The 17,802-nt window shown below is 45.7% G+C and overlaps 1 long non-coding RNA gene across 1 annotated transcript; it reads left to right on the forward strand.

The window, feature by feature from the left end:
* The first annotated feature begins 1,339 nt into the window (after positions 1-1,339).
* On the forward strand, positions 1,340-5,788 carry LOC148223017 (uncharacterized). Its single transcript, XR_015805027.1, has 3 exons — positions 1,340-1,807; positions 2,471-2,548; positions 5,124-5,788. It is a non-coding gene; the product is annotated as an uncharacterized LOC148223017 (long non-coding RNA).
* Positions 5,789-17,802: the final 12,014 nt, after the last annotated feature.

Genomic DNA, 17,802 nt, shown 5'->3' on the forward strand with positions numbered 1-17,802 from the left:
CCCGGGCAGCCCGGGCTGGCAGCTCCAGCCACGCCACCTGAGATCGTGGCTGCTCACACCTGCGGGCTGGTCTGGTTTGCTTTAGGAAATGCTCCTGAAGGGAGCAGCAGGGGCACTGGAGGAATGCAGGGTTCATTCAGCAAGGGGCTGCAAACCCTCCATCCCAGCGCCAGCCCTGGCTGGCAGCTCCTGCCCGCACCAGGGAGCCAGGAGTCAGGGGCTGGCAGCCCTGCTTTGGGGGTGATGACTCTGCTGGCGACGAGCAGCTGTCTGAGCCCATTCCAGTCTCGCTGGGTCCTCCCGAGCGCGTTTCCAAGCACTCCGGGTCCCTGTTGGCGAATTTCTCTGCACATTGCCCGGATCAGTGAATTGCAAAGGGATGCCTGCCCTGGCACCCGTCCGTCCGTCCGTCTGTCTGTCCCCGGCCCGGCTGAAGCAGGACACACACCCCGGGTCAAGGGGACATGGCATTGGGTGGCAGCGACGGCAGCAGCGGTTTTTGTTGTTGTTTCCCCAGAACGCTGTGCAATATATTCCGATTTTTTTTCTTGTCATTAAGCCAGTGCCTCGGAGATGATGATGTAGTCCCTATGTGGGCCGCAGAAAGCACTTCGAGCCGTGCTGGAGTCGTGCTGGGTGGCTCTGATAGCAGAGCTAATGGGAGCGAATGGGATGCAACGAACTGTTCTAATGACACCAGCCAGGGAAGAGACAACAGTAAGAATAAATAAATGTTAACTATTTTCCTCTTCCAGACATTTGCATCTATTGCCATTAAGTTCATTTAAATAAGAGAGAGAGCGAGAAAGAAGGGGAAACTTACTACTACTCTTAATAACCAGTGTCTAAAAATAAATTAGGATGCTGGGATGCACTTAAGGCATTTTAAAAATAAGTCTGATTTTTCCCCCCTTTCCTCTTTTTTTTTTTTTTGAAGTGTTGTAGGGTTTTAATTTGGGCCAAGTAATTTTGGTGCAAACGCTTGGGCGCCTTTCGTTGGGAAATTGGGAGGAATGCAAACAAGATTTCACTTCATTAAACAGGGGCAAACAGTAGAGAAATTGCACTTACTTATGGAAATGACTTTTAAACATGAACAGCATTTACTTGCATTGCCTTGTGCTGAATTTTTTTTTAAAAAAGATTATACATGTGAATAATTCACTGCAGGCCAATTAGATGATGATTTCATTTTTAACCTCCCTTCCTTGCCATCTTGCTGGTTGTCCCTTTCATTACAATTTCCACTCTCTTCCTTCCCTTCGATAAATTAATAAAGATCAAATAATCCCTCTTCCTGCAGTACCATGAGATAGCTACTTGGAAAGGGTGTAAGGTGAGAAATTGGAGGATCCCCCATCTCTACTGAACTGCCCTGGGATGTGGCAGGAATAACTCCATGGGATTTCTACAAGCAGATCTGCACCCATGTGCTTGGGAATAAGGAATGGGAGGAATGAAAAATGGACATGAATGAAACGGGGAGATGGAGAAAAAAAAATATCTTCATGTCCTTTGCATGCAGAATCAGGTGCTGGAGAGAGGCTGAGCAAGCAGGACTCACCCTCTGTGAGGCTCCACCGATGCTGACAGGATCACACTGGTGTGATTTGGCTCTGGCCAAGCTGAAAGCAGTACTCAGGTGACTGTGACATTGCTGGGGATAGAGTGATGCCCTGAGACTCTTCAGCATCCCTGGGCCCAGATTCAGGCAACAAAGAAGTGGGGCCATTGCTCAAACAAGGGAAGAATGGGCTGCAAGAGGAAGCCAGAAGAGGATGATGCTGACTTCTGCCAGAGGTCTGTGGTAAGTGGAACTTATAGCAAGTGGACAGAGCGAGAGTTCTCCACTGTTTTCCCCCATTTTACAGATGACAGAGATTCTTGCTGTCATTAACGTGTGTCAGGGCTTTTCCCTGTTCACTGTGGAAATCAGTCTGTGGGGTTTCATGCCAGCAGGGTCTGCTGGCAAAACTTTCAGGGTGCTGGGAAGAAGGAGCTCCAGAAGACACTAGTTCCCTCTGGTCCCCACTTTTCTGCTTCTGCATTTCATCAGATGCCTGCCAGCTTAAAGGGGCATTGGCAGACTCTGTCCATGCAAATCCTAGTCATGCTTACAGGAAGGCAACACCTGTCCTCAAAATAGGTTTTTTTTCAAAATATTTAACTACTGGAGCTCTTTTCAGTAATTAAATTATGAAATACAGAGCCTAAAAGCTTCTAAAAGAATAATAACAAAATACATAATTATTTCTATGTAAAAAAATCGCCTGATCTACCTGTTTAATTTCTTATGTTACTTTTACCTGTATATGAAATTGCTATCTTCCTTTCATCTGCCCTAAAATGAAGGAGAAACTCTGATGCCTTCCCAGTGAAACTTCCATCCCCTGTCATTGCATGGGCAAAGGTAAATTGGAATGTCTTCCCTCCTTGCATCAGCAACAGTATATCTTTCTTCTTTCCTAAGCAAGAGATTTTTCCCTGATGTCAACAGAGTCACACTGCAGAAGAGCCACTGCTGGTGGGGTCTGTTCCAGCCCGTGGGGTGAGTGTCTGTCCTGTCTTCTCCCTATAGGTGCTGAAACAGAGGCATGGAGCAGGTAGGACACCTGTTTGCTTCTGTATGCCCTGGCCAAGCATAGGCAGTATGTGACAGCTGGGACCCTGGTCAGAAAGAGGACTGTTCATAATTTCATTTCTTCTTCAGCTCTCACTTAAAAATTTATTTTAATGAAAAAGATCTTGGGAAACTCCCCTCCACATTGCTGGTAGTTGTCTCAGGACCCTGTCACTACTTCCTTCACCCCTGTCTCTGCTGCTTCTGAAACCATCACCATCTTCCTCCAGGAGCTCTTATCTTGCCCTGTCCCAGTCTGATCCCTCCAAACTGCTTCCCACGATGTTTCATGCTCGTTTTGTCAGTGTGTTCTTTCTCACCAGATCAGATTCCCAGCCTTTCTGTGCTTCAGTGTTTTTATGGCTCTTCACTGGTTACAGTTTTATTGGGAAAGAGGTGGCTGCAAGCAATGACCTGTGATTTCCAGGGAAAGGGAGAGCAAGGGAACTTCAAGCAGCATGGCCTCCCGCTGGGAGCTGTCCCTTTTAGAGCCCTCGTGTCAATTATGACTTCCCCACTCTATTTGTTTACCCTGGGGAAGCCCAGCATGCTCCCTTCAGGGCTTGAGGCAGGCAAATTCCCTGTCCCAGCAATAACACAAAAGTCTTTCAGCCTAGGCTCAGGAAATCTGCATTGCCTATTTCTGAGTCAACCTACACCATCAGGACCTAAGCTCCATGGAACAGGTTCCCTAAGGAAAAGGCTTTCACTTTCACTCTGGCATCTCTGGTGTATCTGGCATCCTCCAGCTGGGGCTGGAGTTGAGGAACACAGAGAGCAGTGAGCCCACATTACAACAGCCACTGATGCCTTAGCTCTGTGACTGATGCTGCTGGCTGTACTGTAGAGTACAGGACATTTTCTAGCTCTTCCTGATAGGTTTTCCAAACAAACTCCAACACAGACACTTTTATCCTGGAATATCCGTGCTTGGAGTAATTCAGAGACATTCTCCTGAGAATCTTTGTGGAGAGATAAGCCCAGAAACACCAGCTATGAAACAGCATTTTCTGTGCTGAGCTCTCTCTGTAGGAGAGGCGCTTCCATCTGCTACACACCTCTTGAATTCAGGGATGGGACCCTTCGGGCTGTTTGGTACCTCTGGTGACCTCAGATAGGTTTATCACTAGGAACAAGTTTAGCTCCATGCACTCATTAACCTGCTTCCCCTGAGGGACCTTTGAGGCTGAGGGCTATGTGGGGTGGACACCCACATTAGCCCTTCACCATGGGCACCCTCTTGCTGATCTGCTTGTGCAGCACCTGGAACCAGGAAATGGTCATGGGTCCTGACCATCCCTGTGTCCACAAGAGCCATGAAGGTCATCTGCTGGGAGGGCAAGGCAAAGCAAAGCAAACATCCTCTGTGCAGTCAAGAAATGTTGAGCTGAGGAGGACTTCAGAGGTTATTGGTGTATCTGACTCTGAAATGAGCTTTGTTCCTTTCTTCAGCCTCTAATGACAGAGACTGTCTCTGGGCAATGAATCAACAACCTCAGGAAGAGGTGAGCAAGTGTCAGGCACCATTATTGACATTCCTGCTGACACCCTCCCTTCAGAGAGCACATCCCTGGGGGCTGGAGAGGGCAGGGCTGGGCTCCCTGAACAAGGGTCAGAGAAGATGCTGGACTGAAACCTTCCAGCAGGATTTCTACCCACAGCTGAAACTCTTGAGATCCACCCTTGTTTCCCATATGGGCTCTACAGAGAATTAGCAGAGGCAGAGTGCTGATGGCACTGGAGAGCTGCTGCTCATGCTGTCAAATACCACCAGGGTTTGAAAAGCAACATCAGCAGCATCCCCTGGGTGTTATATACTTCTTTTCTAAGGCCAGCAGGTGTTAGCCTTGAAGTGGGGTGAGCACATCCATTTCACCCTATCATTGGTGGAAACCATACTATTAAGGACTGGCCAAAATATGAAATTTTCTACAATGAAATTCAAATGATGTTCAGTTTGGGCAGAGTAGGGACAGTTTTCTCTCATCAGTATTTCTATGAAAGTTTATTTTTGATAGCAGATGAAAAGTCCTTCCATTTAAGAAAAATACCCCTTTTATTTAGCTTTTAAGAGACTTTGAAGTATTGGTAGGTAAGAAAAAAATTAATCTGGACATCTTTTCCAATTTATTGTGTTTAAAAGATAAATGCAGAGTATGTTTCTGGAAATTATCATCCGTTGGAGAAAAAACTGCAGGGCCTGTAGCGCTTTGTAATAATAGGATAAATATTTAGAGAAAAGAAGAAAAAAAACACAGTATTTCTAGAAGTGTTCTGGAAAGAAATATGGCAAGTATAAATAGGAAAATGTAGAAATACTCCCCACCTTTCAATTCTCAAAGTCTAAGGAGACTTTGGATATTAGTGACTCTTTGCTTTATAGAAATGATGGTGCCATGCTGGTGCTGTGCCCTCATAGTGAGTATCAATTCACATTAGAGGGAGGGCACAGACTTTTAAAAATGTATTTTCTTCTCCTTCTTCTCCTCCTTCCAAAATACAGATGGATTTCTTTGCGTGAGTGTGAGGACACCAAGACACAGAGTTAGGAGCAGTCTTACTCAAGGTCACACTGCACAAATTATCGTGGCAAGAGCCACTCATCAGTTGCTGTGAGGAACAGCAGAGGAAAATGTTGTCCAGCATCATATGTTGGACTTCCAGCATGGCACTGTCTTCACGTCCGACCTGTGATCACCAAATACTCTTGCCATCTCTGACAAGCAGAAGAAACAGAGGCTGGTCCAAATTTCTGGAGCTACAGACACGGAAGTCCTTGCAAAAGGAGAAACTTGGGATGCCACTGGCTGAAGGTACCACAGGTTACTGTGAAAATATTACAAACTGTGGCTGCTTTTCCTGACATTGGGGTCACATGTAAGGAAACAATTGGTGGGAAAACAAAAGGAGGAAGAACAATTATTCCTCTGGGGCCCTGACAGAAGGAATAAGAATGTGGGGGCACCTGGGATGGCCACAGAACAAAAAAACTGAAACATATTTTTACCCATTTGTTCTGCATTTTCCACTCTGTGGGTCCTGCTCCCCTCTTTCCTCACCCTCCCCCAGCTTGCCTGGTGATTCAGGAAGAAGAGGCCAAGGAGAGTAATATTGTGCTGAAGATAGGACTGGAAGGGCAGTAATTTAGACTCAGAGGCTTATAGTATTATTGCCTGCAAAGCCATTCATGGGAAATGATTCCACCCATCCCCATTCCGCTCCCCCCCATCCCGCTCTCCTTGCTCTGCAATAACAATAACAGAAATGCCTTCAGGAGGCTTTTCTACTCAAAATGCAGGCAAAGGAGCACTTTTCTCCACCACCCCTCTTCTTTCCCTTCTCTTCTCCCTGCACTCGCTTGTCCCCCCTGCCTCTAAGCCTAACTGCTGCTCCCTCCCTTCTCCCCTCCCCCCCCACGGGATAAAAAAATAAAAATAATAATAGGGGTAATAAGAGAGGAGGTAATGGAACGTTCTCCAACTGGGCACATGTCAGAAGCCATTATATGTGGTGCAGATTTGCATAATTCAAGAAGCATCAAATTAAATTTGCATAATTCCTTTGATTACACTTGTTATTAAATGTAAGTGACATTGATTTACAAAATGGCCCAATATAAGGTTAATAGCAAATGTCACCTTCCAGCAGGGTGAATAGGGTGCGTGTGCGGTGGTGGTGGTGATGGAGGAGGGGGAGAGGGGGGCCTGGGGAGGAAGGCGAGCAGACAATTGATTTCTGCTCCTCTCTCTTCTTTAAAGGGCTCAAGTCTCCTTTGCAGAGGGGCCCTTGTGTCTCCGAGGGCTGCACTGGCCTGTCACAGGGACACAGTGTCACCAGGACACCCTGCCAAGTGGCACTGGTGCCATGACTCGAGTCAAAGCATGGCTACTGAGCCAGTTCCCAATGGGAGCCAGGCAGGGTGGGAGGAGCAAAGAAAGCCAGAAAGTGTCTCTCCCAGGCCCAGGCATGCTTGGTGGGCAGGAAAAGAGGCTTGGATGGCATCTTTGCAGGAGAGTCTCATTGAGGCAAGTATTTTAAAATAGTATGTAAGCTGGATGTGGGCTGTGTCCAACTGGCAGGACACCCTGTACTTATGCTGGGACAGCACTGGGAGGGAGTGAGAGTGATGGTAAGAGCAATGCCTGAAATGCCACCTCTGATGACAGAGATTCCACAGTAAAAAGAACACATTTGTGATTACAGCAAGAGCTGTAAGTTATATGAAGAGCTGCAGCCATAAATGAAAGACTCTGTGCCATACATACAGAGCTGCTGGTGATACAGGCCCATCACCACTGTTCCCCACCTCAGCCTGGAAGGACAGGACTTGGAATCAAACACTACCAGGGTACCCTAGGGGCTGTGACAGGACTTGTATGTCCATTTTGCTAACGTGGGCCTTAGACCATCTTGAACACTTGCCCTGTGAGTAGATTCCATCTCTGAACATTTTTTGTCTCTCTTCATTCTATACTTTTCTCCAGAAAGGGCATGTGATTTCATGCAGGGAAACTGACTGGTAAGTTTTGTAGGCACCTGAAGACTGTAGTGATAAAATGAAGTCATGTGTACCAGAACAGGATGAATAGCAGACTTCTAGTCACAAGTAGTTTCAAAGACATACATACATACCTAGCCATAACCTGGTTTTGGTTCTGCTGAAAGTATTTTTGCAAATCAAGAGGCTGACTGAAGGGGAAACAGGGACCCACAGCTACCTTCTTGGTTAAACTCTCTTGTTCAAGGTGAAAAAGGATGCTTCTTTTGGTATCAACTCTGTTAACATTGTTTAATAGCATCCAAACAAAATTAGAACTAAATCTTTCTCTGAGCCAAGTGTCAGAAGGGTTTTTCAGAATCGTCCAAAAGAAAAGGCACCCACTATTTGCAGCAGGAAGGATACAATGATTGGTGTAAAATTCCAGGTAGCTGCCATTTGCAGCTGATTTTTGTACTTTCATAAGCCTTCTGAAGCTCTAGAAGTTCATGCCCAGGATGAAATCAGTGCACCCACCTTTCAGATACCAACATAATCACATGAAGCCAGGTCTCATAATCTAGATTATTATCTACTGAATGAGACTCACGAAATGTATTTTACAGGCCTTTGGACAATCTAAAAGGAAGCTGCAGTATGAATATTTCTAATGCCCTACACAGTATCCCAGATCAGTTGAAGAGCATTTCCTTGCTGCATCCCAAGTATTCAGTGCTTGCTCCACAGCAGAATTTATTATGACCCTTCTGAACCCAGATTCTCAAAGGTGCCCAGCAATTTGGAGTGTCAAATTTCAGACAGTTGAAGAAAATATCTTTTTGAGGTTAAGCACATTTATAGTGGCTAATGGTTCAGGCCTGGGTTCCATTCCTGTTGTGAGGAAAGAAGATGAAGTGTCTGGGTTTGGTGGACGGACTTAAAAGGGTGAATGGAATATGCAGGACCATTGTGCACACGCTAGATTTCTTGGGAGCATACAGGAGGTGTCTGTGCAGTGTCATGGGATTGGTCTTTACTTTGAATATTTGTGTCTTTTGAGCAGGTGTTGTGCTTCCCTCTGCAAAGCAGCACTCCCCTGCGGCCTGGTGACAGGCCCCTTAATGCAGAAGACGCAGGTTGTATTCCCAGCCCTGTCAATCCTGTGCTCTCTACTGCATCCCTTCCACACCCGGGCACATCTTGGCTGGTGAGCCTGCAAACTCTTTGGAGCTCTGCTTCACCTCCCTCTCTGTGCTCTCACAGACTGCTCGACACATTGGTTCCCAAGTGTGTGTCTCCTGCTTCCCTTCTGAGGCTGGCAGGGATGTTTGAGCAGGTCCTGACCCAGACCCCGTCAGGCTGCATCAACCCTTAATGCTTTACCTGAAAACCAGCTGCTGGCAGTACAGGTTTGCAGGGTATTGCAGAGGGTGTTCCTCTGCAAGAGCTCTGTCTTGGAACTCTGTGTCAATCACACTCCCTGGCCATCATCACCACTCTGACATGGGGATGCTGACTTGAATGAGCAGAGTGAGAGCCTTGTTTTTAACATGGATTAAGGGGCTGTGACATTTGCTGCCGGGTTTGGAGGTGCAAGGGATCCCAGCCCAGACATGGCTGGTGCTCACGTGTGTGATTGAATCCTGAGCTATTTTCGTGCCAGCATAAGCCATAACTCTCCCAGGTCAAAGTTGGCATGGGCAGAGGCAGTTAGCACTGGCAGCTGCTCCTGCTGCTTTGCCAGGGGAGAGGGTCATTTCTTTTCCCTTCCTCTTGCTAGTTTGGCAGCTGCCAGGCTGGTACAGAGCTCCCCTCGCCGTCAGCAGGATGGGGAGCCGGGCTGGAGCCCCCAGAAGCTGGCAACAGGCGATCAGGCAGCGGTGAGAGAGACTCTGATTAAGGGTAACCCTGGCTCTGGCTGACAATTGCTGACATCGTCATATTTAGCACCCGCATGCAGCGAGCCTGAGAGACACTCACGCACTGGGTGAGCCAACTGCAAATTAATCGTCAGTTCATTACTGCTCTGTGCCTTTCATCCTGACAGCAGCCTTTCAAACGTGGATATAATTGGAAGGGTCCATGTGGCAGGAATTTGGTGAGGGCTGGGAGGGAGAGACCTCAGCTCCCCCTCTCCTTCCCTCTCTCTCCCTTTCTCAGGCTGAGTTCTGGGAACAAACAGCAAGCTTAGGACAGGCTGATGAAGGAAATTAATCTCTCCTTCCCCTGTATCTTGTCCAGGCCACCTACAGCCCTTGACATACGTTGAGATCTTTGTACCAGGAGATCTGTTTGCATCCAGGAGGTTCCCTCAAGTTATAATTACCCTCAGCTTGCAAACAAAGTGTACAGAGCAGTAGGGTTGCCTGTGAGAACTTGAATATGTGCATCATTGTTATTGCTGGTGGTGGGTATTTCTGCTATGGTTATTACTGTGCTGCTGAGAGGCCCTGCCTACACGGGCACAGTGGAAAATGAATTTGCATCCAGGAAGGTTTTACAGCAAGGGCCAAGGCTGAAGAGCAGAATTTACTTCTGCCATCCTTGGGTATTCATTCTCTGAAAAAAGACACAAACCCTTGGATTTTATTCATTATGGCATGGCATGGAACACCATTCTGTGCCTCAGTTTCCCTGATGGTCAGAGTGATGCGAATATGCTCATCCTTGTGATGGGAACAGCCACTCCCCGGACACTGTGAAGTTATATCTGCTTCTCTAGAGTGCTTGGCAGGAGGAGGCTGCTCTGACAAAGCCACGGGGCATGAAATTATCCCAGGGGTAGACATCCATGGCACTAGGAGTGTGGTGTGGGCTTGAAATTTTGTTTGGGTTTTGACTGATGTTAGAAAATGGTATTAAAAGAAATTGTTGATGCGATCCCAGTGTGCTGTTTGCCACACTTGAAAACAAAGGGAAGGGGTTTCTCAAAACTCTGTTTTTTTAATAGGAAACCACACTTGTGACATGACGGAGCTGGCTAGGGGTAGGAAAAAGGCTTTCTTTAGAAACTCCTTTAGAGGGAAACTAAACATTGGAGCACTTCTGGAAAATTGTTTTCCTAATTTTTACAACTTTTTCTAGTTGATGTGCAGGCACCTTCCCAATGGCCTGTTCTGGTGGGCCCATCCTCTCCAAGCTCCCTCCGTGCAAGGGTCCAGTTCTGCCCTGAGGGATGCAACAGCTGAGGGTCTAAGGAGGGGACCCAGCCTCAGAGACAGGCTGGGAGTCTGTGCTGACCAGGTGCCTACTGGAAGGGACATGAGAAGGGTTAAGCATTTCCAACAACCTGTTTTGTGACTTCCTGAGTTGTGTTAATTTGCTTCCCTCAATGGTCTAAAGGATGAGGCTGCGGTGCTTTTCTAGGAGACAGAGGGAGTCATGCCATGGGTACTCTGGCCCCCCTTCACCGTGTCCCCCCCTGCTCCTCCCGTGCAAAAGTTATTGTCGTATTCGGTGGAGTCTCAGGTAGGCAGATGAATGGGAAATGTTCCTCTCCATTACTAGCTGCACTTGACTGGAGTCTCATTACATTACGATGGCGCTTTAGCAGGCGAATGGGCCTTGCGTCTGGGTTCCCAGCACCCCTCATACCTCCCTGATAACGTAAATTACCCTCCGCCTCATTGCCTCAAATGATCAAACATCAAATTGCTAGTAAAAAAAAAAAAAAAAAAAAAAAAAGGAAAAAAGAGAGGAAAAAAGAGAGAGAGGAGGGAAAGGAGAAAAGCTGAACAGAACTATGGGTTGAATCTAGATGGTTTGTCAGCATCAAGAGACGAGTCAGCGGCTCTTAAGCACTTGCTAAAGATTAATCCATTGAAGGTTCTGAGCACGGTAATTTTGCTGACAATAAGTACACCTGTAAAATCCAAACAATGCTTTATAATTCCAAATTACACCAGCCAAGACCTGCTGCTTCATTCTTTTGATCCAGGGAGGGGGGACGCACACTTAACCTGTGCTTCTCCATTAACAGACTTCAGCAAATTCTGAGAGACACAGAGAGGCAGAAGTATGTGCACAGTACAGATTTGTTGTTGATTTTGTGGTTCAACAATGTGCCAAATCCTCTGACCCCCTTTTATCCCTTGCTTCCTGTCCCCTGACAAATTTTCCAAGCCAGAAGAATAGGTCCAGGATGAACAAAACAAAAAAGAGGAGAAAAAGAGAGGGAGAGACATAGGGAAGGGAGGGAACAGAGCAGGTACACGCAGGGCTGGTCGACTCTGTGCAGAAAAATATGGATCTCGGCAGGGTAACGAGGCGCAGTGGAAAGAGGAGGCTATACGTCTTTTCTCAGTATTTAAACGTGTGCTTAATATGGCGCTCAGTGGAATGGTTAATCTGCTAATGCTGGTAGTGTTTGCTGTAGTACTCAGAGAAATGTTTACTGCAGTATTTCATGGGGATTGTGTTCTGGATGGCACAAAAGGAGGAACCGCTCTAGCGTACCGGGAAAATGTTCATTGCAAAATATACTGGAATATTAAGAGGTTTATTTAGTGGCGTACTTAGTATAATATGAAAAGAGTTAAGTAGAGAATGTTTTATTAATATTTTTGGGGTGTGGATGAATTTCAGTGCTCAGGAAGGTTATGGAGAAGCAATTCCAGCAAAGGCTGGTTTTATTCACAGATTTATAGATCTTAAGACCATAAAGGATTCTTGGATCAGCTAATCTGACCTTCTGTATAACATAGGTATATACAGTGTGGACATACCTCCTGATTCAGCAAAGCACTTTAAGCACTTGCTTAAATTTAAGTATTTGAGTTGCCCCATGGAAGGCAGAGAAAATAACCCTATTGAATCAATGGGACTATTCATGCTCTTAATGGGAAGTGGGTGTTTAGACATTTGCTGAATTTGGACCACAAGAAGATAATGCAGCTAAATGAGTAATTCATAGCCACCCATTTATTCAACTGCTTATGCTTTCTTTTCTGCTTGTGGATTGCTCTGGAGCCAATCGCCATTTCCTGCAATGTATTCATTGTTTGAAGTCATTCACTGAATAATTTCACTGAAAACTCTTTCTTGATAGCTTGCTCATAAACAGTTCATTGTGAATACAGGAATATATGCACATACATTTTAAGAATGCGTGAGTGCCCGCACTTTTGTGTGTTTGCATTAAATATGTGAACACCTATGAATGTGTGTGCACAAATGCAGGGTTAGGATCTTCAGCTACAATAAAAGACACATTCTCTGACACTGGTGAGGTTGCACTGACTCTGACCACTTCCCAGTTTCAAGTTGCCTTTGTTTTGAGTGGACCTGTAATGTTTCTGACCCTTGGCTGCAGGCAGTGAATCTTGAGGTCCAGTTTCCAATGCAAATATTTACCCAGGGAATATTTTCACAACAATTTTTTTGTGGTTGTGATTTTTCTCCTCTATCTATTTATTACACTCTGGTTTGCAACACATCCCTCACTGTTAAGTGATTTGCTGGGAATTTTACAGAAAGTGAAATGGAAGACGGTACAAAATTAGTTGGAGTGAACTCAGCAAATTCTAACTAACCACAGCCTGTGCCAGGCCCTTCATTCCCTCTATTAGCTCAACTTGTCATTAATCAGTCCAGAATTATTTTGAATGCACTGCATAGGGATTTTCCAAATCAGCCAGGGCATATCTTCCTCAAACAAGTATGTTTACAAACTGCTTGTGGCATGGAATCTGTCAATTAAGTGACATGGCATGTTTTAAAAGGGAACAAAACTGAAGAGCAGGTACTATGAATGGGGCTGGAAGCCTCACCGGTGGAATTGTGTTTGTGCAGTGGCCAGCTCCAGTTCTCATGCAGACCTTACTGTGCATTATGCATTACAACATGGGAATAATTTGTTTCTGGTACAGGATGCCAAAAAGTCACACTGCTTTTTAGGATCCACTCACATTTTCAGAAAATCAAAGGAATTACCATGATATTTAGGAGTAGAGTTTGAATGACTTATAAATTAAGAACTGAACATCCAGTTTATTTTTCTTTTTTTATATTCCCCTCAGCATCAGAGAGGGTTGTGATGGAAACTAGATGTGAGCTGGGCAGTGGCAGCACTGGGACAGTTCATCTAAGCATGGTTAATACGTGTGAGATAAGGGAGAGTTTGGGATTTTCCAGCAGTGACATGCAGGGAGCAGGGACACTGAAGACACTGTAGGACATGTGCTGGTGATGCTGCAGAGCTGATCGGATGTTCCACATTCTCCTTTTGGGGTCCCACCAGCTGTGGCATCTGAAATTGCTACTGAATATCCCTATCATTCATTTTCTTTCATTTGTCCAACTGAAAATTAAGAGAGTTTTGGTTTTCCCTGGTTAAACTAAGGTGGAAGTTTTTCTGGATATTCCAGTAAAACAGAAGGACACTGTAATTTTTTCCAGCCTCAGTGAGATGTGTTTTTACAGACAGTCATTGTCGTTTCTAGAAAAGCAGTTGCGTTTAACAATGGGAAGTTATTTCAACACAAAAAAAATCAATTCTGATGATTCTTTTTCCAAAATATAAAATGAAATATCTTGACTTTTCAAATTTACCTCTTCATTTTCTATTCTTCCTTTGCAGGGGATGATTGGCCAAATTCAGCAAGAGCTAGCTCAGCCTGAGGCAGCTAAAAACACGATTCAATCTGCAGATAAATTTAATTTGGTGAAGTGAAAAGAGAAACTGCAAGTCCTGATGTTGATTTCCAACAAAAGTTTGGTTGGCATGGCTGTATCTGAAGTATCTTTAAAACAGAGTGTGACTCCTTCTGCCAATATTTGCATGGCATTCAAAACAAGAGGGAGCATTTGGAGCTATTTAATGCTAAGGGAAAAGGTTGCAAGCATGGGAGGGATGGTGTTTGTATGGGCCCTGGCAGAGGTTTATTTACACTGTGGCTCAGTTGTGGCCCAGTCTGCCTCTGTCAATGTAGCTCTCTTTTTAATGAAGAGTTTACCACTTGTACATGCAAAGAGACATTTAGGTGTTAGTTTTGTTTGCCAATAAAGACTGTCCATTAGCTATCTTAATCCTCTGTCTGTCCTAACAGGCTGAATCACAAAAACAAAACCTATAAAAAAAGAAGATCCATCTATAATACTGTTGTAAATGAAAGAAATCCCCTTCCCATTTTTCTTTTTGGTTTCAGATTGAAATATCTTGTTTTACTCAAGCTTCTCCTTCTGAAAGTTGATGTATTTTTTACTGAAAAGAAATTGAAACTGGTGGCAGAGAATTTGCTAAGGGAATAAAACCATTGGCTGCTTTCAATATTCTGCACAGAAATTAAAACAATTTTGGGAACTATTCTGGGCTGAACTTCCAGCAGATACAGAGGTAAGTGGGACTAGTTTTTGCTTACCCTACTCATGAACTTCCCAACATTGTTTTGGATGAAATGCAAAATCAAATCCTGCAAGATGTGATCATTTAGGGTACTGTGGCATATTTTGAAACAGTAGGACTGTTAGCCCCAGCATTTTGGCCAAATTCCAGCCTGGATAATTGCATTCTGCCGGCCTATATTCAAGCCTGCAGTTTGAATGGAAAAAAAAAAAAAACAAACAGAAAAGAAAGCCCCCCCCCCCCCAAAAGGAGTTATCATTTCTCCTCCAAGAAGTCCTGCTGCGTGCTAATCTATGCTTTTCCACCCTAGAAGCAGCTGCATTTTGGGAAACATTGCCTATATCATCCTAGTCCTTGTCCCCATTGGATAAAAACTGCTGTGGAGATGACCAGCCCCTTTGTGGGAACAAAGCAGCAGAGATGACCGGGATGGAGCTGTGGTGCTTTGTGCCAGCCCTGTCATAACTGCACAACCTTCACTCTTCGAAGCCCAGAGTCCTGTGTAAGGGCTGGGTCCCCTGTGATCTGCTGGGCTCTTTGTCTTTCCAGCAGCCAAGGGCTGGGGGTACTGGGAGGATGCACAGCCAGAGGAGAGGACAGGCTGGCATCAGACAGAAGAGGGAGGTCTCACCAGCGGGCTTGACCCGTGTCTGTAATTTGTAAAGAGCATTTTTACACCAGATCAATGCTTTCCTCAGCATTTTAATGCACCCCATTGGTGTCCTTAAACTCTAATGATGCAGTCTGTGAGAAGCTGCCATTTATTACCCACAGATGGGGTGATAATTATTGACAAGATTGTAACTAATAATTAAGCCCATTTGCTCCTTTAAACAAGTTGGTGTGAATTATTTGCAGGGAGTTCTTTAGCAGGCCTGTGGTCACTCCCGCCGCGCGTGGGGTGATGCTGCCCAGGAGCAATCCCACCTCCAGGGAGGAGGGAAGGATCGCAAAGCTGGGCTCTTCCAACCTGTCCCTCTCACCTTCCCTGGTGCCTGAGCTCCTGGCTGGGTTAGTGAGAGGTGTGTGAGCACCACCATGCTCCTCCCAGTCTCCAGGGCTGTGCCTTCTGAATCCCAGCTCCTTCCTGGGCTAGCACTGGGGTCTAACACTGGGTCTGCTCAGGGGACTTGGGCCAAACATGGAGCCCTGATGGAAAGATGTATCCATTAAGAACTTTTCTGATGGTTTGTCTTTCTCTTCCTGAATATCTTTAGCCTGCCCCTTCTGCAAGCTGAAGATCAATAGTTACACGTTGCCTGTTGTTAGGTTTATTGTTCCTCAGATCAAAAGCACATTCCCATCCCAAAGCAAAGAGGCTGGAAGGGAAGGAGAAGGATAATTTCTCCATGCTTTTGTTCCTTGGGTGAGCTGAGATTTAAAAAGGACCGTTTAGCCCTCTGTAGTATGTCATGGTGTTCCCATGGTGCTGAGGACTGCACCAGCAGCCCTGGTGGGGTGGCGAGTACACGTGAAGAAATGAGCTGGGGGTCCCATGGCACCGTGCAGGGGACAATGCTGCCCTGTTCACCACTGCCATGGGGTACTGGCAAGAGGAAAATGTGAGCAGTCCTTCTCTGCAACCTCAGGCATGGCAGATGTGGGGAGCAGGACAGCCTGTGCTGGCCAGTGTGGAGGCCAGTGGGGACAAGGCAGGGTGAGCAGAGAGCAGCTCTTGCAGCACCACACTGTTGGGAAGGCAGCCTGGGGGAGCTGCCTTCCCCTGGTGTACATTTAGAGGGAGGGTGTAAATCTAATCTCAGTGCTAGGGTCCATTAGCATTAGAGGGGAGTACTGTCTATGCATTCATTCCCTGCTCTCACCTCTGGATGACAGAGTACCCCCCTCCGTTGTCTGCTTTAGCACAGGGAAAAGGCTGCCCATTAATTCTCCAGTGGCGGTGGATAATGCCATCATAAGTCTTAGGTGCCTATGAATTTTGTGAGCATTTTACAGTAATAAATACCCCACACTTGTGCATATAATTAGTTGTGTATCCCTCGGTTGTTCCATCTGCACTATGATCTATCTGTCCTTTTACAGAGGTGGGCCTGGTTCCTCCCCTTGCACTCCTGCTTTAGTGCTGGTGTGCCATGACCTAGCGGCTGGAACTCAGGACCTGGCAGAGCGATTTGTGTAAAGGGAAGGAGAGATGCCATCCTGGACTCAGGGATTTATTGTGCTTGAAGTGGAAACCTGAACTGAGAAGCTGAATGCAAAGCAACCAATTTGTCCCTACTAAGTCCCAGTATATCTGTATTGTCAGTGCCACCTCACACCCCCTTCCCATGTATACCAGTTTGTGCAAGCAATGAAAAGACTGTAAAAATGTACATCTACAAAAGTATATCTGCTTATTTGTCTTCAGCATCTTGTGCCTTCCCCTTCTTAAGTGAAAATGACTATGGAAAGACTAATAGCCTCACATCTACACATTACAGGATTTTATCTCCCTTTTTAAAAAACTCCACGAAAGCCTCACACCAGCAGAACTTACTGTGCAAAGGTAAGTAATCACCCTGCTGTCTTAAACCTACTGAAGCCTGGATTCAACAGGCGAGAAAGTCAGGCTTTGGGGTTCCAAATACTGGGTCAGAAAGACTGTGGCCACATGGCACAAATGCTGATCTGTTGTGAAGCTGATCTGCTAATGCAGATCCTTTCAGGGAGTGCTGACAGGTTAACTTCTCCTGACAGACTCAATGTGCATTCGGTGTTATTTGTCTGTGACTCTGGCTTTATACCTTAAAATATCGCCTGTCATCCCCTTGTAGCTTGCAGAAAGCTGAAATAAAATTGAAGCTGGCACAAAAGCTGTGCAATGTGTGCTCTGGCTAACTTGGTAAGATGTGATGCTTCAAGGATGCCTGACCTAGGCCAGATCTGTGCATCTGGCTGAACGCAAACTGTGCACATCTGGCTGCACCACCCACAATAGTGGGGCTGAGGCAGCTGCGGCCCCATCAGAGGATGCTCATAGTGTTAACTGTAACCATCAGAGGGGCTATTTACATGGCTAAAGTTAATCACAAGCATAAATCTCTGTAGGATCAAGGCTGCAGAGGAAACTAAGACACTGAAGAGGCATACGTCAACTGGGGCTGTGGTGGAGAGCTCACTGAGACTTAAACATAACATTTGAGAAAATGAGTCCATTTGTTTCAGAGGCATCCTGAACACTGGCATATAGTAATTCTGTAATGGATTTATTTAACTAGTCCTATAGCTGAAATATCCTTACCAAATATTTCCTATAATAGCACTTAAAGAGTGAGTACAAAGAGAGAAATTTTAAAAAATTATTGCTGAGTTCCAGTTTTGAGGGCTTTCAAAATACCAAGGTAATTTTTCTCCAAATTTGGC

This window comes from Sturnus vulgaris, chromosome 8 (assembly GCF_052056855.1).
Source record: "Sturnus vulgaris isolate bStuVul1 chromosome 8, bStuVul1.hap1, whole genome shotgun sequence".
Classification (NCBI taxonomy): domain Eukaryota; kingdom Metazoa; phylum Chordata; class Aves; order Passeriformes; family Sturnidae; genus Sturnus; species Sturnus vulgaris.